The 21,623-nt window shown below is 46.9% G+C and overlaps 1 long non-coding RNA gene across 1 annotated transcript in view; it reads left to right on the plus strand.

Moving 5' to 3' along the window:
- LOC311231901 overlaps positions 1-15,719 on the plus strand; it is a 38,470-nt gene extending 22,751 nt beyond the window's left edge. The window contains exons 2-3 of the long non-coding RNA XR_014619890.1: positions 15,074-15,175; positions 15,615-15,719. This is a non-coding gene — a long non-coding RNA (uncharacterized lncRNA). The remainder of the gene's footprint in view (positions 1-15,073; positions 15,176-15,614) is intronic.
- The last annotated feature ends 5,904 nt before the right edge of the window (positions 15,720-21,623 follow it).

Here is a 21,623-nt window from a genome sequence, read left to right on the forward strand (position 1 = left end):
GAAAAATAGAATAGAAAATTCTAGAATGTTCCAAAATGGTCGGTTTCAAATCATGACCTGCATATTACCGTGAATCTATATATATATGGTGTTTAGCGTTTTATATCAAATTACTTATTTCTCAATGTTGTCAAAAGCTTGTATGTTGCCGTTTTTGATGTCCATGCAATTGTAGAGTTATCCATGAAAGATGAATCTTGTCATCCACTTTTTATATTCTTCATGTAATCTTCTGCCGCCTCAAGCGAACGTAGCACGAACTCTTTCCTTCTCCCTCAACTATGGAAAGAATAGCTGGATACCGTAAGACGGGGTGGAGACCTTTCTCATATAGCCGGTGTACTACACCCTTGTAGTGGGCCCGCAGAGTTATGGCTTCCTTGCACATGTCTTCATAGAACCACGCTCTTTTCCCTTTGTACATCAGTTTTCCCCCATTTCTTGCGTGATTCCCTGATAATCGTGTGTCTTGTTGCAGTTTCCCGTAGACTAGCAATTATCACTCTTTCCTTGTTGTTATTATAGTTTTCAGATCCAATTCTGTAGCGTTTGTCCACTATCGGTTCTGTAGATAGGATTTCAGAACCTAGGATTTCGACTAGCACTGCAGCAAACTTGTCATCTGTGCAGTTGACTGATTCATCCAAACCCACTATACGGAGATTGAATCTGCGGGCGTGCCGTTCTATTTCTAGCAGATGGATCAAGTTTTCCTCCTTGTTGTCATGGATCATCTGCCGGAGCTGTTTGTTTTCCAGTTGCATTTCCTTCGATACTTCGGCGATAGCTTCAGATAGTTCCTTATTCTTCTCCTATTGCTTCCGTGAGTATTCGATCCCAGTATTTGCAACCGCCGTTATGCGATCGGATTGTGCTACAACCTGTGTCTTGATATCTTCAAGTTTAGCCTCTATGGCTATCTTAAATGCGGTAGCATTAGTCTTGGCTCTTTCCACAGCTTTAGCAATATCATTAACCTTGTCGGTTAAGATCTTCATCATAGCTGTCATCAGCGTTTTGAAGTCGGGTGAAATACTCTCCATGACTGTCTCGGCTGAGGTCGTATGAATGTTAGAATCCATGCTATTGTCTGGCTTTTTATTCTCAATAGCGTCTGCTTTTCCCTTCCCTGTGGAACGTGTCACCGCACCGTCTGCCGTTGGAGAATCTGCTTCACGGCTTTTTGAGTTATCTTTCTTTGCTGGCATGCTGCGTTTCACTGTTGATATAGTTAGTTGAAGGTCTTAGTTAATATATACGTCGAGGTTTAAACACATTAGTGTTGTATAAAGTAGGTTTTTAAGCTAAATTAACAAAAAATGGAGCGGAGAGCTTGTGACAGATGCGACCGTCACATACTGTCGTCAAACCGGAAAGTGACATTCTTAAGGATTATGATGATCTGTTCAGTGGACTGGGCTGCTTACCCGGTCAGCATCATATTCAAGTTGACCCCACTGTTACACCTGTAGTGCATGCTCCCAGTCGCGCTCAGAGACAGGGTAGTTGAGGAACTACAGCGCATGGAGAAATTGGGGGTAATAACAAGGCAGATTGAGCCAACTGAGTGGGTTAACAGTATGGTGACTGTGGTCAAACCAAATAAAATCAGAATCTGCATGGATCCTAAGGACTTAAATGAAGCTATTAAACGGGAGCATTACCCATTGCTCACTGTGGAGGAAGTAGTTTCCCGTATGCCAAACGCCAAGTTCTTCTCAGTGTTGGACGCTAATCAGGGTTTTTGGCAAATAAAGCTTGACGAAGAAAGTTCAAAGCTATGCACCTTTAACACTCCCATAGGTAGGTACAGATTCTTACGTCTACCGTTTGGTATTTCATCTGCGCCAGAGGTGTTTCAAAGGGCAATAGCGCAGATGATTGAAGGTCTAGAAGGTGTCGTAAACATCATAGATGACATGCCTGTATGGGGAGACACCAAGGAAGAGCACGACCACAGGGTGCTTAAACTGTTAGACAGAGCAAGGGAATACAACTTGAAACTGAACAGGAACAAGTGCGCTGTCAGGACAAGTGAAATAAGATACATAGGACACATACTCAGCGCCAGTGGGCTGAAACCAGATGGGGAGAAGGTGAGAGCAGTGACACAAATACCCCCACCACAGAACAAACAGGACCTGCTCAGGTTCAATGGTATGGTTCAATATCTCGCCAAGTTCATACCAAATCTGTCAGATGTCAGTGCACCGTTAAGGAAGCTGCTTGAAAATGACAGAGTGGCACTGGGAGGAACCACAAAAGAGGAGTTTTGAACAAATCAAACAGCTGGTCACTAGTGCTCCAACCCTGAAGTTTTATGACGTCAACAAACCAGTGACTATGTCAGTAGATGCCAGCTCAGAAGGCCTCGGAGCGGTCCTACTACAAGATGAGCAACCTGTAGTTTTTGGGTCTAGGTCTCTCACTGACTGTCAGCGCAGGTATGCCCAGATAGAAAAAGCGCTACTTGCTATAGTCTATGGATGTGAAAAATTCCATCAGTATGTTTATGGAAAAAGCATACACGTTGAGAGCGACCACAAGCCTTTGGAGAGCATCTTTAAAAAGCCTTTACACCAAGCTCCTATGAGGCTACAGTCAATGCCGCTTAGGTTGCAAAGGTACAGCCTAAAAGTCACCTACAGGCCAGGCAAGGAACTTCATATTGCAGATGCTCTAAGTCGAGCGTTCCTGAAAGAGCAGAAAGAAGATCTATTGGAGAAAGACTTGGAGGTGAATATGATCACTCTGCAGCTGCCGATATCAGAGGAGAAACTGCACACATTCAGAACAGCAACGGCAGAAGACCCCGAAATGCAGCTACTAAAAGAAACCACACTCAAGGGATGGCCGAAAGACAGAAGTGCTAAAGGAAATTCAACCCTATTGGACATTTAAAGAAGAAATCTCACACGCAGATGGTCTGATGTTCAAGGGAGCGAAGCTCATTGTTCCGCAGCAGTTGAGACAAGAAATTATTAACAAAATCCATGAGTCACACTTAGGAATTGTTAAGTGCAAGGAGAGACATTTTATATTGGCTGTTGTGAAGGGCCAGATTAAAGCTGAGAATCTACATTTATTGTTTTATATACCTTGTATATTATTTATATATACACGTTATATCCCTTTAAGCCTGCGTTTGAATCCTAGTAATATTCGCTTTCCTTATTGGATGACGCTATCGGCGCCAGACCGCAAGCCCCCAAAGTCAGGTTCAAAGGCGAGTCCGGGCAACATGCCCGGAGACAGCGCATTGATTCGAGACGAGAACTGAGGTTCGGCACTAGATAGCCACTTAAGTATATATACGGCGGCAGGTGCGAACAGTAGCTGTTCATCAAGTTCAGTGTGATTCTAATGTAGTGAGAAGCAGTTCGTCTAACAGAGCGTTGAGAACCACGTGCGAAGTGAATAGTAAAAGTGTCAGATTTAATGCAGTAACGTCAAGTTCGACTTAGCTTAATGTGAAGTAAAGAGTCGTTAATTATTGTGTATCGTGCCAACAGCAGTTCGTTCGTGTGCCGCTAGGCCTGCCGCGATAAGCAATAAATCGATTAATTGCCGCGATAATTAAAAGTAATGCAATGATTTTGACGGGCGCGATTAATTGCTATTTGCGCCTTGTCAGTCACTGTCCGTGTGGGGGGCCGCTGGCCTTACTACAGAGCACAGCAAGGGAGCTCCGTGGGGCAGTAGCAACGCCACATATAGCTTAACTACATTTCTCAATGGTGTTGCTCCTTTTAACCAAGTAGCGTTATTTATAGTGTAACGTTAGCTATTTTTAGACCCAAGTAGTTACTCGCTACTGCCCGGAGAAACTGGACTGCTAAATAAAGATGAAAGATCGAGTGTTGATTCTCATTCAAAGCTAACAACATTAGCTAACAAACGAAATACAACGTATAGCATAGCTACAACACAGAATAACGTTAATACAATTACATGCATCATTGTTTACAATGAACGGGTGGGGCTAGTCAAAGGACTGGACACGGGGACAAGTTAAACATGAATTCATTTATTATAACGTAGTAGGTAGTTTCGAGTCGTGCTGCAGTGCCTACGCGCCACAGCTAATCTATTATATACTGCTTTGACGCTTCCTCCTCATCGTTGATTGCCTGTAGTAGCTGCATCTAACGTTAGTAGCTAACGTTAAAACTAACCTAAAGTTAGTTGTTCACCAACAAACTCAATATTTGTTTTATCATTAGCTCAAAAACACAACCGGACGAGACAAGTTGGCCGCTCATAGGTGGCGGTGCCGCTAGGATAATAACAACAGTACTTCCGGTCCGGTCGGTGGGCTTCAAAATAAAAGTCTAAACACCGGAAAAGACGGAGCGGTGGGCTTCAAAATAAAAGTTTTGGGAAATAAATTTCTCAAAAAAAAATTCTCTAACCGGTCGCAATAATATCGCTTATCGCGATATTTTCGGGGGCAATTAATCGCCCAGCAAAATGTGTTATCGTGGCAGGCCTATGTGCCGCATTACCCAGCAGTTCGTTCGTTTAGCTAGTGGACCTTAGCCAGTGCGCGTGGACTAAATACATTGGTACCAGCACACGAGGAGGCCTAGTCGGAGAACCTACTGGACATGTGCACAGGAGAACCGACGGCGGCGATTGCAGAACCAGTATTGGTTGGATTATATTGATTGTGGAACGTACTACCTGGAGAAGAGCATCGTTAATCTCCACTGTCGTTTGGATTTAACCACCTTGAGGATCTACATTCGGGCTGGCCTCATGGACCGAGGCTAGCTGGCTATCATCATTGCTATCGTGCAATTGGATTACAGTTATTGCTTTTGATGCTGAGCTTTGGATTACAAGGACTGGCTTCTGTACGTGAAACCCCTTCTTCTTCAATTGATCAGACTGAGTATCCGAACATTCCTCTCTCCTCCAGAGCTTACAACTCTGGGAGGAACCCCATTGTCTCCAGCGGTACCAGCGTTTCCCCCATATAATTGCCATCCTACGCCAGGCGGCGTTAGCCTAGTACCCCATCGTAGGAATTATTCTATTCCCATTGACTTATGCTACTGACTGACTTATGCATATTCTTCGCCATACAAGCACGACCCTAATTCTCATATCTGTAACATTTACTGCATAATAATAAATACCCTCAAATGATATTTCTTTGTCAGTGCCGTGTTATTATGAGTGTCTGCCATATATTAGATGTACTGTCTGGCCAGTAATTAAAGTACATAACTAGCAGTGGTTTAATCTATCACAATCTTTAATACAGTCAGGGTTTTGTAACCCCTCAGTTACAATTGGTCCTTCGAGTCGGAGGGTATCAGTAATCTTTAATATCATATTAATATTGATATGGCCAGCGGCGGACACTCTCCAGACGGCTCTCCCAAACTAGAGCGCCCTCGGCGCAAACGTCAGCCACCTCCACACCTGGAGGACTACGCTTTCGTTTTACCTCCTAGCTTATCTAAAAAGACGTTAAGCACGGATAAAACTGATAGTTTAAGCATGCCCAATCCTATCGACTTGTCGGCCCCACCAGTAGAGACCCCAGTGGGTTCTAACGAAACTGACTTAGCTCACGGGGGGGAACAAGCGGGACATGACGTGACTATACCCCAAGACAGCGCCACCGGGATAGACCCCGGAGCGCCAAAGGAGAAAGACGGCGCCACCGGGATAGACCCCGGAGCGCCCCAGGATAAAGAAAGCGCCACCGGGATAGACCCCGGAACGCAAGAGACCCAAGAGAGCGCACCCGAGATAGACCTCGGCGCGCACCCCAGAGAAGAGTACCGCGCTCAAGAGATGGACCTCGGGGCGCGGGAGAAATCAAGAAGCAGCGCTCAAGAGATGGACCTCGGAGCGCGCCAAGAGAACAGGTCCCCACCAAGTCCTGTCAGCGCCCGATCACCTCCATCAGTGTCATCCCCCAGCGAGGCTGACCAGCGACTTAGCACAAGCCTTGATTGCCACACTGACAGCATCAACCGAAAGAGACCGTCTCCAAGCACAGACACTTAGTGAGCGCGAACACTCTGCAGCGGAACGAGAGCGCCTCCAAGCGCAACAACAGAGTGCGCGCGAACAGTCTGCAGTGGAGCGCGAACGTCTCCAAGCTCAACAACAGAGTGAGCACGAACGCATCCGACTGGAAGAGAGTCGCCTCCAGGCTGACGCAGCGATGACTATCAGACTGGAAGAGAGGCGCCTCCAGGTTGAAGAGAACATTCAGCGAGACCGCGCCAATGCACAGCGCGATGCCGCCAATGCACAGCGCGAGATGGAAAGAGACCGTCTGCAGGCGCAGATGATAGAACAATTGATCCAGAGGGCGACCCCCCCCTCCTCCACACGGAGCTCCCGGAGATCATCACGACACAGGTCTAGGGCACCTTCCCCTACCCGACAAATCTACACGGGACCCGGCCAACAGGAAGAACCTGCCTACGTCGCCGAGCCCCCTCCCCGACCGGTCTATACGGGACCCAGCCAACGGGAAGAACCGGCCTACGTCGCCGAGAGACTAACTAGAAGACTCCAGGACCTAGCGGAGGATGAGGAAGGACAGCAAGCGAGGACAGAGCACAGTACACAGAATTACGCATGTGTTTAGAGACTATAATGTCCGATGTCCACGACGAGTCTTATAAATATGCCATCCTCCTCAAGCATCTCAAAGTGCCCAGAGCGCACAACATAGCGCTGGCATATTCGAACTCAAGAACCCCCTACTCAGATGCTCTAGTGGCCCTCGACGCGCGCTATGGACGCATTACGTGATCCAAGAAATACGAGATATCGACCGCCTCCCCCCAGCCAAAGACAATAGAGCACTAGATGACCTCTCTATCAAGGTACAATCCCTCGTGGGGATGCTGGGGTCACAAAAGGAGAAGGGGAGATATGAACTGTATGCAAATTCCAACGTGGAGCGGATACTGGAGAAGCTCCCTCCAGCCCGTCAAGAGCGTTTTCGGCGGCAGAAAGACCACTGTGACCCCAACGGCCCAGAACCATCCCTCCTAGACCTGGCTGATTTCCTCGCCAGGGAGGTCAGTAGTCTACGATTGGACACATTCGTGTGGAGTGGCTCTAGCCCTAGAGATGGACCGCGGAGGTTCAATGACAACCGCCGGTCAGTGACAGTTATGCACCAGGCCGAGTCAGTGCCGCAGCACAAGAACCACAACACCCCCCACGCGAAGGGAAAGTGGAAGATTGCCTGCCAGTACTGTGAAAATGAACATTGGCTGTCTCAATGTGACACCTTCAAGAAGTTGACTGCTGACGAAGTGAGTCAGTGGATCAACGCGAACCGCCGCTGCTTCCGCTGCGCGCGCAGCCATATGGCAGCTGAGTGCCGCCTGAAGAAAAGATGCAGCAAGTGCGACGGCGCCCACCTGGAGGTCCTGCACGACAGCAACAAGAGGAGACCCGTACCACAAAGCAGCTCGAGAGTAAATGTCATGTATATAGACCCTGCGAAGAGCGGGAGCTCCCGAGTGCTCTTGAAGGTGGTCCGAGTGCTCCTAAGCTACGAGGACAAGGTCCTGGACACTTACGCCGTCCTCGACGATGGGTCTGAAAAGACTCGCTTCCGCCGCAGCCCAGTTGGGCCTGCGGGGTACCGAAGAAACAATGACAATCCGTACTATTCGGCGAGACCTAAAGACCATAAAGGGTGAAAACGTCTCATTCACAATAGCAGCGGTCGAGCAGCCCGAGAAGCGGTACAGCATCACTAACGCCTTCACAAGCCATGACATAGGTCTGTCACGTTATACCTACCCCATCCCACAGCTGATGGAGAAATACGTGCACCTACGTCAACTACCTATACCGTTCATCGACGGCGCCACCCCGACCCTGCTCATAGGATCCGACCACGCAGACCTCATCGTCCCAACGGACCAGGTCCACATCGGACCCAGAGGCTGCCCAGCAGCGGTCAAGACCCGCCTGGGTTGGACGCTACAAGGCCCCCTTTCCGGGTCTTCCAACCGACCGACAGCCACCCGCTGCCTCTACACGAGGATAAGCGAAGACGACACCACCCTCTTGCAGCACGTCGAGAGACTATGGACATTAGACTCGATGCCCTTTAAGAACGAACGGAAACTAGTTTGTTCAAAGGAAGACACGTATGCCATAGCTCTCCTCGAGCAGAAGACAAAGAGGGTCGAGGTCGACGGAGTGATGAGATACGCAACTCCACTCTTGAGGCGAGAGGGGATGCCCACCCTCCACGCCTCAAAAGAAGCGACACAACGCTATCTACTGAACACAGAGCGGCGCCTAGATAAAGACCCCACTCAAGCCACTATATACCGTGCGGAGATCGACAAACTGATCACAGCGGGACATATCAAGAAAATTGACAATCAAGAGGCAGACCAGACGACTGAATCCTGGTACGTGCCCCACCACAAGGTCCACCACAACGGCAAGAACCGCATTGTATTCAACTGCAGCTACCAGATCGGACTACAGAACCTGAATAAATTGCTCTTGCCCGGCCCGACACTCGGCCCCTCCCTCCTCGGCGTACTACTACGTTTCCGCCAAGACAAGGTGGCCATCAGCGGTGACATCAAAGGGATGTTCCTGCAGGTGCGACTGATGGAGGAGGACAAGCCCCTGCTGCGGTTCCTGTGGAGAGAGAGGATCGACGATGAACAACCCTCCATCTATCAATGGGAGGTCCTCCCCTTCGGCACCACATGCAGCCCATGCTGTGCCACGTTCGCACTACAAAAGCACGTGACCGAAGACCCTGGAGCTGACGAGGAGGTCAGACAAAGCGTAGAGAGGAGTTTCTACGTGGACAACTGTCTACAAAGCGTATCAACGCCAGAAGAAGCCGAAGCCATCCTACTTAAGCTCCGAGCCTCCCTGATTAAAGGCGGCTTCGACCTTAGGCAGTGGGCCAGCAGTGACCCTCAAGTACTTCGCAGCCTCTCCCCAGAGACAAAGGCAGCAAGCAGCGAGACCTGGATGGCGACCACCCCAGGTGAAGCACAGGAAATGACATTGGGCCTCGTCTGGCGCTTCAAAACAGACTCGCTCCATTATAAGCACACACCCCTGACCCAGGAGCAGGGAAGGTCGACCCCTCTACCGACCACTCGACGGAGCGTATACAGAACACTCGCAAGCCAATACGACCCGCTGGGGTGTATCCTACCTTACACCACTCGGGCGAAGATGCTTGTGCGAGAACTGTGGGACAAGGAGCAGGGCTGGGACGACCCCATACCCGACCACCTAGCTTCCACCTGGAGAGAGTGGGAGAGAGAACTCGACTCGCTCCAAAATGTGAACATTCGCCGGAGCTACTTCCCACCCACAGTGCGGCTGGAGACGTGTCAGATGGACCTGCACGTCTTCAGTGACGCCTCAGAAGTAGCTTACGGTTCGGTGGCTTACTTGAGAGCCCGAGAGGAGGGAGGAGAAGTACACACAGCTTTCGTCCTGGCTCGCTCAAGAATAGCCCCCCGCAAGCAACAATCTATCCCGCGTCTAGAGCTCTGCGCAGCTCTGGTAGGCGCGCAACTCGCCACGCTGATACAACGTGAACTCACCATAACGGTGCAGAAGACAATCTTGTGGTCAGACTCCATGACTATGCTCACATGGATCCAGTCCGATTCTTGTAGATACAAAGTCTTCGTCGGAGTCAGAGTCACCGAGATTCAAGACTTGGTAGGATCAGCGTGCTGGAGGTACGTTGACACCAAGCAGAACCCAGCAGATGTCATCACACGGGGGATGTCTCTAGACGACCTCACACGTCCCAACATTTACAGTGACGGTCCTGAGTTCCTCAAGCTCCCGGAGGAGGAGTGGCCTACCCCCACACCACGGGAGGCTAGTCAAGAGGAGGCAGAGATCAAGAAGTCTATGTTCTGCGGGCTGACGCACGTCCCAGCTCCAACAGACCCTAACATAGACGACTGCTTAACCTTTGAGAGTGCGCAGAAAAGGACATTCTTGTGGCACCACCCTGAGGTTCCCCCCACCACAGACATCGACGCATCGAACTACGCAGAGGCGACACTCCTTCTGCTACAGCGAGCCCAAAGAGACTCATTTCCAGATGAGCTAGACTGCCTGCAGGGGAAAAAGCCAATCCCTTCAGACAGCCGACTGCTCACGTTGGCCCCCGAGCTCGACACCCATGACCTCATCAGGGTGGGTGGTCGTCTGAGACGGGCCCCGGACTTAACGGATGACGTCAAGTATCCTATCGTCCTCAACAGCCGACACAAGGTAACCGAGCTTATCATAAAGAAGTACGACGAGGATGTGCACCACGCGGGGGCAGAGAGTCTTCGCTGAGATCCGACGCCGTTACTGGATACTGCAAGGGAGAGAAGCAGTACGTCGCTTCCAACGGACCTGTCTAGACTGTCGCAAGTGGCGAGCACAGCCCAGTATACCTATGATGGCCGACCTGCCTCCCTGCCGCCTCCGACTCGGCGAGAAGGCCTTCCACTCCACAGGCGTGGACTGCTTCGGCCCGCTCTACGTCAAGAAAGGAAGAGGGACAGAGAAGAGGTGGGGCATTGTATACAAGTGTATGACCACACGGGCCGTTCATATAGAGATCCTCCAGACCATCAGTACGGATTCATTCCTCATGTCCTTCCGGAGATTTAAATCCCGAAAGGGAAGCCTGTGTGTGTTGTTGTCCGATCAAGGGACAAACTTCAAAGGCGGAGAAAGAGAACTGAGAGAGAGTTTCCAGGCCATGGGCCCAGAACTTAAGACCCACCTCACTCCCTATCAGGTCGAATTCCAGTTCAACCCCCCGAACGCCCCTCATTTCGGGGGAACCTGGGAAAGAGAAGTCCGTTCTATAAAGACAGCTCTGTACGCCGTGCTTGGGGCCCAGACCGTGGCGGAAGAAGTCCTCACGACAGTCCTCACGGAGATCGAGGGCGTCTTGAACTCGAAGCCCCTCGGTTACGTCTCAAGTGATGTAGCAGACTTCGACCCAGTCACCCCAAACTATCTCTTGATGGGGCGGCTGGACCCTGCCCTTCCACAGGCGGTGTACAGACCTGAAGAAGTGAACGGCCGAAGAATGTGGAGATACAGTCAGGTATTGGCTGACCAGTTTTGGAACAGTTTCCTCCTCCACTACCTACCGTCCCTCCAAGCCCGTCAGAAGTGGGTAAAGGACAGGGACAACCTGAAGGTGGACACAGTCGTTATGATCATAGACCAGTCACTACCCCGAGCTATGTGGCCGGCCGGCCGCGTAATCAAAGTGATTACTGGTGCCGATGGGAAGGTCAGAGCGGCAGAAGTCATAGTCCAAGGGCGGACCTACACCCGACCCGTGGCGAAGCTGATAGAGTTGCCGGAGATCCCTGACTCCCCTGATGACGACCATGACCCACTGACTTTGTAGATTGCCCTACTCCTCACAACAAATATTGAGCAGTTGACTGGACTATTAATCTGTCTCCCTTAACTAATTAGGTGCGGACTAATTAGGAGGCGGCTGTTGTGAAGGGCCAGATTAAAGCTGAGAATCTACATTTATTGTTTTATATACCTTGTATATTATTTATATATACACGTTATATCCCTTTAAGCCTGCGTTTGAATCCTAGTAATATTCGCTTTCCTTATTGGATGACGCTATCGGCGCCAGACCGCAAGCCCCCAAAGTCAGGTTCAAAGGCGAGTCCGGGCAACATGCCCGGAGACAGCGCATTGATTCGAGACGAGAACTGAGGTTCGGCACTAGATAGCCACTTAAGTATATATACGGCGGCAGGTGCGAACAGTAGCTGTTCATCAAGTTCAGTGTGATTCTAATGTAGTGAGAAGCAGTTCGTCTAACAGAGCGTTGAGAACCATGTGCGAAGTGAATAGTAAAAGTGTCAGATTTAATGCAGTAACGTCAAGTTCGACTTAGCTTAATGTGAAGTAAAGAGTCGTTAATTATTGTGTATCGTGCCAACAGCAGTTCGTTCGTGTGCCGCATTACCCAGCAGTTCGTTCGTTTAGCTAGTGGACCTTAGCCAGTGCGCGTGGACTAAATACATTGGTACCAGCACACGAGGAGGCCTAGTCGGAGAACCTACTGGACATGTGCACAGGAGAACCGACGGCGGCGATTGCAGAACCAGTATTGGTTGGATTATATTGATTGTGGAACGTACTACCTGGAGAAGAGCATCGTTAATCTCCACTGTCGTTTGGATTTAACCACCTTGAGGATCTACATTCAGGCTGGCCTCATGGACCGAGGCTAGCTGGCTATCATCATTGCTATCGTGCAATTGGATTACAGTTATTGCTTTTGATGCTGAGCTTTGGATTACAAGGACTGGCTTCTGTACGTGAAACCCCTTCTTCTTCAATTGATCAGACTGAGTATCCGAACATTCCTCTCTCCTCCAGAGCTTACAACTCTGGGAGGAACCCCATTGTCTCCAGCGGTACCAGCGTTTCCCCCATATAATTGCCATCCTACGCCAGGCGGCGTTAGCCTAGTACCCCATCGTAGGAATTATTCTATTCCCATTGACTTATGCTACTGACTGATTTATGCATATTCTTCGCCATACAAGTGCGACCCTAATTCTCATATCTGTAACATTTACTGCATAATAATAAATACCCTCAAATGATATTTCTTTGTCAGTGCCGTGTTATTATGAGTGTCTGCCATATATTAGATGTACTGTCTGGCCAGTAATTAAAGTACATAACTAGCAGTGGTTTAATCTATCACAATCTTTAATACAGTCAGGGTTTTGTAACCCCTCAGTTACATTGGCCATGCATGTCTTCACAAATTGAAGAGATGGTATCTCAGTGTGCCATATGTAATGAGAACAGGAACAACAATCAGAGAGAACCGTTGCTCCCACACCCAGTACCAGACAGACCGTGGTCAAAAGTAGGGAGTGATCTCTTTCATTATAAGGGATCTGAGTTCCTGCTGTGTGTGGACTATTTCTCAAAGTTCCCGGAAATCACAAAACTGAGAGACACTACCAATGGCAGTGTCATTGTCGGACTGAAATCAATATTTGCCAGACATGGCATTCCTGATGTTGTCTTCACGGATAATGGTCCTCAGTATTCCAGTGCTGAGTTCAATGACTTTGCAGAAAGCTGGGAATTCATCCACACCACGTCGAGTCCCGGTCACGCCCAGTCAAATGGGCAAGCAGAAAGAACAGTACAGACTATCAAAAATATGCTGAAGAAATCAGAAGGAAGTAATGCCCCTACATATCGCTATTGGAGTATCGCAACACACCGCTGGAAGGTGTAAGACTATCACCGGCACAGTTGCTCATGGGACGGCGGCTGAAAGGAAAACTGCCTGCCTGGACATCACTGCTCACTCCAGAAGGAACTACATACGTGCGTAGGCAGTTGAGTGACAAACAGGAGAAACAAAAACTCTACTTTGCAAACAAAAAGACTGCCTGACCTACAAGCAGGAGAAAACGTCAGGGTTCAAAGAGGTGAAACATGGCAGCCGGCCGTGGTCCTGCACAAACATGACCAACCGCGTTCATATGTGGTTCGCACACCGGATGGGAGACAGTACAGGAGAAACAGAAAATACCTGAGACAAACGGAGGAGAGAACTTTTCCATCTACAAATGAACAGGATGCTTACCAGAACATGGACTGTGACACGAGAGAATCTGGCAACACGCACACGTTCAGCAGAGAACACAGGTGTTGCAGACCAAACAGAGACACATGATGGACAATCTGAAACGCAGCCGTATCAGACTAGGTCTGGTAGACCAGTTAAACTACCTCCTAGATACAGAGAGTAACTGGAGTGTTTTCATATGCATGTTGTTGGAGTATTTTCATATTCAAGTTTTCGCATTAAGTGCTTTGCATTATGTCATGGTTCAAGTGGGTTTAAGTTACAGGATCCTTTAAAGTGAAAGTTGTCTGTGACTAACATTGTTATTTCATTTACAGCAGGTGGATGCTCTGAGTAGGGTTGGGCACCGAAAACCGGTTCTAATTAGGAACCGGTTCCTAACTTCCGGTTCTGGAACCGGAAGTAACATACCTGCATTTCGATTCTTAAAAAAAAAAAAATTAATTTTTTTTTACTTTGTTAATTAATACCCTAGTTACAGTACAGCAACCAAATTAAACTGTATCAAGTCAACTGAAAATGTGAATAGTATGAAAAAAAATTAAAACGTTAAAAAAAAAAAAAAAATCCTGCGAAATAAGCTGTGACCTGAGCTCAAAGAATCGGAATCGAGAATCGTTCAGAACAGGAATCGATATGGAGAATCGGAACCGGAATCGTTCAAATCCAAACGATGCCCAACCTTAGCTCTGAGTAGACATTTAAGTTGGGAAATGTTTGTTAAGTTTGTTTTGGGGAAATAGGACGTGTTTGCAAGAGTTCAAGCTAAACAAAGGTAGAATACTAAGTTCTGTTTGAGAAAAATATTTAACGTAAAAAAATATGTTAAAGAGAAGGATGTGATGTATTAGGTTCGGGTTTGAACCTCTTTGATTGTCGTTGTTATTGTGACGTCACCAGGAAGGCGACACACACACGAGTTGAACGTGACAGACGTGAGCGACATGAATGGATGCAGATATACGAACAAGTCAATAAAGGAATCTTATTGAACCTCGGGTTAAGCCTTGTCAATATAACACATGTATTTATTCATAACGTTATACATATTCGTTAACGTTAGATTGTGCATGGCTTTTACATTGAAAAATGTACTTGTCACGTGGTTCCGTTCTCCATTCTTCACATCAAAAACGAAAATCGAACTATCAAAACGTACACGGCCCATTATGTACTCCTTTTTTCATTTGATTCTGATACCAAAATACGAAAAACAGGTCCGTATTTCAGTTTTTCCCCGTTTTTTCGATTTTGGTTTCAAACGGAAATAGGAAACGCCTCGTATTTCCGTATTTTTTTCCGTTTTTCCTTTTGAAACGAAAAACGAACTATCAAAACGTACACGGACCCTTCACCTCTGAGATCTACCTCCACAAGCACCTGAAGAGGATTCATAATGATCTGTACTTTCAGCTGCTGACGAGTGGACAGATCCGCCCAGAGAGGCTCCTCCCCTCCACAGCCTCTCAACCAGGCACTTCCTTTGGGACCCCGTCTGCCCCGCCCCCCTGCAAGGTAATGAAGTGAAAGAAGGTCATTAGTCAAATAGTATCTGCAATTCATTTAAAGTGTTTGTTTGATCCAGTTTGGAGCACCAGGTATGTGGGGTTTTTTACAACGCAGGACAATATCTGAAATATTGTGATCATAATCACCAGCAATTATCTGGTCCAGGTCCATCATCTGTGGCTTTGTTTCTCTACATGGAACAACACCGTGAGCTGGCTACTTTTACTATGTGTGTCCACTAGTCTCTTTCAGAGAGCTATTTCTTTCCTGTTTTAAGATGTTACCCACTCTGCCCCTAGTGGTGACTGCTGCTCCGAGCAGTCTGACCCCTCCTTGTGTTCTGCTCCTAGCAGTCTGACCCCTCCTTGTGTTCTGCTCCTAGCAGTCTGACCCCTCCTTGTGTTCTGCTCCTAGCAGTCTGACCCCTCCTTGTTTTCTGTTCCAGCTGACCCACACAGGAGAGAAGCCCCACCAGTGTGAAGAGTGTGGGAGGAGCTTCAGTCGGTCAGGGCACCTGAAGACACACCTACTGACCCACACTGGAGAGAAGCCCCACCTCTGTGTACAGTGTGGGAGGAGCTTCAGTGTGTCAGGGCACCTGAAGAAACACAAGCTGACCCACACTGGAGAGAAGCCCCACCAGTGTGATCAGTGTGGGAGGAGCTTCAGTCAGGCAGGGGTCCTGACGCGCCACCTGCTGACCCATACAGGAGAGAAGCCCCACCTCTGTGTACAGTGTGGGAGGGGCTTCAGTCAGTCAGGGCACCTGAAGAAACACCAGCTGACACACACAGGAGAGAAGCCCCACCAGTGTGATCAGTGTGGGAGGAGCTTCAGTAGGTTAGGTAGCCTGAAGAAACACCTGCTGACCCACACAGGAGAGAAGCCCCACCTCTGTGTACAGTGTGGGAGGAGCTTCAGTGTGTCGAGTAACCTGAAGCAACACAAGCTGACCCACACTGGAGAGAAGCCCTACCTCTGTGTACAGTGTGGGAGGAGCTTCAGTCTCTCGGGTAACCTGAAGACACACCTTCTGACCCACACAGGAGAGAAGCCCTACCTCTGTGTACAGTGTGGGAGGAGCTTCAGTGAGTCACGTAGCCTGAAGATACACAAGCTGACCCACACTGGAGAGAAGCCCCACCTCTGTGTACAGTGTGGGAGGAGCTTCAGTCTCTCGGGTAACCTGAAGACACACCTTCTGACCCACACAGAAGAGAAGCCCCACCAGTGTGTACAGTGTGGGAGGGGCTTCAGTAGGTTAGGTACCCTCAAGAAACACCTGCTGACCCACACAGAAGAGAAGCCCCACCAGTGTGATCAGTGTGGGAGGGGCTTCAGTAGGTTAGGTACCCTGAAGAAACACCTGCTGACCCACACAGAAGAGAAGCCCCACCAGTGTGATCAGTGTGGGAGGGGCTTCAGTGAGTCAGGTAGCCTGAAGAAACACAAGCTGACCCACACAGAAGAGAAGCCCCACCAGTGTGATCAGTGTGGGAGGAGCTTCAGTCGGTCGAGTAGCCTGAAGACACACCTACTGACCCACACTGGAGAGAAGCCCCACCAGTGTGATCAGTGTGGGAGGAGCTTCAGTGAGTCACGTAGCCTGAAGAAACACCTGCTGACCCACACAGGACAAGACACACCAGTGTGAAGGTGAGCGCTCCGCTCGCACCTCTAGGTTCTGTATATATATATCAAAATCATATTTAAGACTTTTAGATGGCAGGCCGAGTGTGTCTAAAGTGAACTTGATTGATCTGCGTTGGGAGACTACACAATTCTTTGTGTGTGATATCTAGTTATTATGTTGAGTCAAAATACGTTTGTTGGGCAGCCGTTTTGTGGTCAACGTTGTTAGTAATCTTACATTTAAATTAAATGTTTGCTCATGCATATCTTTGGACACCTCTACAGGGCTGTACGCTAAGCTTTTTCACTAGGGGCACACTTGCCCCTAAACTCGGACCATGAACAAACAAAAAAGGTGTTGAGAAAGACAGCGAACACTACAGAAAGGAGGAACTTGGGGATTGAATGGAGAAATTAAGTAAGAGATGTAAAGATTATGCATTACAATTTAATCAACAATAATGGAAAACCAAACTATTCTTGCTCTTTACCATTTTTTGTTTTTCTTCCCTTCCACCCTCATCTCCAAAACAGTTGGCATGAACAAATAATACTAGAGACAGAATGAGTTTTGCTTCTTTTTTTGGTTTTTCTTTTAATCAGTGAAATATATTCCCATCCATATCCCTAACTTTGTGATTTTTACATACTGATCAGACGGAGGCAGAATAGCCTGCACATACATCAATGCATCTCTTGTAAGATATGAATTGCGGCATAAATTTTCCCAGACATGGTGCTGTTGGCGTCAAGCACAGGAGGTGAGGGGTGGATTGTCACCACCTGTTTAGCTAGGGCAGAGCGCATGTAGAGGGCATAGAAGAACCAGACGAGGCTGAAGATGCACAGGCCGATGGAGATGTTGATGAACACTTTGCCCATGTCAACCTTCTTCTTCTCCTTGTGGTGCAAGGCAGCAGGATTCTCCTCTTTCCTCTGGAGGGGAGCAGCTTCACCGGTCACCACCCTCTTCCTCTGCCTTCCCATCCTGCCCACTGGAGCTGAGTGGAGAAGTGCAGAAGAGAAGATGTTTAGGTTCAAAGGGACAGTCAATGGCATGCTTGAGGAAGACCGGTAAGGTCGAAACGTTGCATCTACTGCCTTTTTTGTTTATTAAAATCACCTTGGAACTACAAGTGAGTTGCGAGCCCCGCTTTGTTCTTATGTATTACTGTTTTTACAGTTTGGCTCAGCACCAACAAACGGAGGATGTGCGTTATTTATTTTTTCTGACTGTTCAAATAAATAACATGTTATTTTCACACTTGTTATTGTGTTATAATTTATGAATGTTGATTGATTGATTACGTTATTAACAGATTGCAGAATGGGTACAGTACAGTACGGCTCAATACACACAATTGTTAAGGGGATGCAGACCAGAGAGACTTTCATCTTGTTTACATCAGGGTCCCCCATTTTCAATTCATCATAACATATGACATACAGATAGACAGTAAACAACAAGAAAAACAACAGCACAGGGACCATCCAATATCAAACTATTGTTAAGGGGATGCAGACCAGAGAAAGACGTTTGTCTTGTTTACATCAGGGCCCCCCATTTGTAATTCATAGTGACAACAGCATCTAAAACAATATATTTATATGTATATTTATATATTGGAAGAGTATATTTATGAGACAGTATATTTTGTACATATGTAACGGTTGTGACAACGTCACCTCAAACTTCTAACATCACGGGCAACAACACAGACCGCTATACCATAGTGTAACACACAGCAAGAATGTGAAACAAGTTACTATTATTAGTATTGGGTTAGAGTTGTTTGATTTCCACTAACATAATGTTAGATTGCTATCTGAGAAAGTTAAAATGCTAACGTAACGTTAGTCTATGTGAGCTGGCTACAACATTTTCCAATGTGTAATCGGAAGTCAAAACGGACTGCATATAAACTGCTGATGACTCATAACTTCCTATCACGTTTGAATAATGCTGTAAAGTTAAGTAAAAATGCATTTCAATAGTAATGTATATGAATTGAGAGCTTACCGATGCAGAGCTAAATCCACTGTTGTCAACAGACGAGACGCAATATTTACTCTCAAAAAACACCTACGGGAGACTGCAATTCGAAACTGGCCCCTGTAAATGTCCTAACACAACCCCCTCCAATGTACAGTAAATGACCAAGTATGGTCTTGTCAATATTCCAATGTACAGTTTTGTTTGTACAGTTGTACAGTGTTTTCTTCTTGCAGCCTCAGCAGATGTGTGATTCTCTCCATTTCCTGTATCCCCTCTACCAACTCTATCCATTGATCCTTTGTCGGCACTTCTACCTTGTACCACAGTTTAGTTAAAGCTTTCTTGGCTGCCACTATCAATATCTTAATCAAATATTTGTCTTCCCCTTGGATTCCTTCCTGTGACAGATTCCCCAAATACAACACTTGGCCTCCCTGGGGTATTTCGTATCCTATTATTTCATTTATTATCCCTCCTATCTCTTCCCAGTAGTGCCTTATCTTCTGACATCCCCAGAATATGTGTGTATGGTTCGCCCCTTCCTGTCCACACTCCCTCCAACATGTTTTCTTTGCTGGTGTGTAATTGCCCTGTATTTCTGGTGTTATAAAGTATCTAATTATATTTTTCCACCCAAAATCCCTCCATATCCTTGATCCTGTGGTTGTTTGTTGTGTCTTACACGTGTCATACCATTCCTCCTCTGTTATCTCTATTTCCAACTCTCTTTCCCACTTTTCTTTCACATACAATGTTGTATTTCCCTTACTGTCCATTATTGCCTGATATAGTGCTGATATCACCCTCCCCTTCCGTCCTTCGTATGACTTTACCATTATCTTAATTACCCCATTCTGTTCTTTGTCTCTATCTTGCTTTATTTCCTTGTTATAGTAGTCCCTAATCTGTAAATATCTAAAGTGGTCCCTATTCTCTAGTCCGTATCTTTCTTTCAATTTTTGTAGAGTCTGCATCTCCCCTCCTTCTGTCATCGTGCACATTGCTGTTATACCCCCCGTTCCCACCTCTTGAACCCATGATCTTCTATCCCTGGTCTGAATTTGTTGTCGTGTGCTATCCATCTCAGTATCTTAGATTCTTTTTCTAGCTTGTATTTCTTTACTATTGTGTTCCATATGTTTATAGTGAATCTGGTAATTGGATCTAGTAGTTGTTCCTGTCTTCTGAACAGCTCCCTATCTCCTATCAGTGCCTGCACTTTGAATCCCTCTCTTTTGGTTTCTATATCTTTCCATTTGGCCTCATAGTTCACATTGCACCAGCATGCTACTGTTCTAAGCTGTGCTGCATAGTAATAGCTTTCTAAACTGGGTACTGCCATCCCTCCTTTCTCCTTTGGTAATTGTAGAGTCACATATCTGATCCTTGGCCTTTCCCCCCCCCAAATTAATCTTGATATCTGTCTATCCCATTCCCTAAATTGTTTTTGTGGTATTAATATAGGTAGGGATTGAAATAGGTATAGTAACCTTGGTAATATGTTCATCTTAATGATTTCGATCCTTGAACTGAAATCTAGGGGCATCACCGTCCATCTTTCTAGATCTCTCTTGATTTTCTGATTTATCTGTGTATAGTTTGCATCGTATAGCCCCTCCCCCCCTCTTGTGATGTTCACCCCTAGGTACTTGATCCTGTCCATGTCCCATTTGATTTTGTATTTTTCTTTGATCTCTATCATTGGTGTGTAGTTCAGTGCTAATGTCTGTGTCTTTGTCACATTAAGTCTATACCCTGAGTAATATCCATATTCTGTCAGCAGATCCATCAGTGTCGGGAAGCTTGTGTCTGGTTGTCTCATATATACTATCACGTCATCTGCGAATAATCCCAATGTATGTTCCGTCCCCCTTATCTCCACCCCTTTGATGTCTTTGGTCTGTCTAATTAGTTGGGCCAGTGGTTCGATGAATACATCGAAGAGCGTCGGCGAAAGACAACAACCCTGTCTGGTAGCTCTCTCTAGTTTAATCCGGTCCGTCAGACTACCATTCACCTTAATCCTAGCCGTCGGTTCTTGATATAATGCCCTAATTGTTTTCATAGCGTTTTTGTCTAATCCAAATCTCTCTAATACTTTATATAGAAATAACCAGCTTACACTATCGAAGGCTTTTTCTGCATCTAGGCTAACTAATACTGCACTCCCTCCTTCCTTTTGTATCTCCTCTACTATCTGCACTGTCTTCCTTATGTTATCCTGTGTCTGCCTTCCTTTAATGAATCCAGTCTGGTCTTCGTCTATTATATCTGTCATAAATGTCTCAAATCTTTTGGATATTATTGATGTATACATCTTGTAATCTACATTAAGTATGGACACAGGTCTGAAACTACTACACAGTTCTCTATCTTTCCCTTCTTTTGGAATTGTAGTAATGATGGCCTCTTTCCATGAAGGTGGCATTGTGCCTTTTTCCATTGTGTGTCTGAATGCTGCTTCTAACATGGGGCTCAGTTCCTGCCTAAATGTCTTGTAGAATTCCGAGGGGAATCCGTCGCTACCCGGTGACTTACTACTCTTTGCCCTACTGATCGCATTCCCCACTTCTTGTTCTGTGATTTCTGCATTTAATGTTCCATTCTGTTCCTTCCCTATTGATGGTAAATCCAATTTTTCTAAAAATGTTTCTATCTCCTCCTCCCCTGTCGCTATCGGTTGTGTGTATAGTTTCCTATAATATTCTTCAAATGCCTTCTCTATTTCCGCTGGTTCTCTCAGTATTTTGTTTGTGTTTGTGTCCCTTATTGTATGTATTGTGTTTATTTTTTGTTGCGTCCTAATTCATCTAGCTAACAGTCTGG

This window comes from Notolepis coatsorum (assembly GCF_963971535.1).
Source record: "Notolepis coatsorum genome assembly, chromosome: 7".
NCBI classification, from domain to species: Eukaryota; Metazoa; Chordata; class Actinopteri; order Aulopiformes; family Paralepididae; genus Notolepis; species Notolepis coatsorum.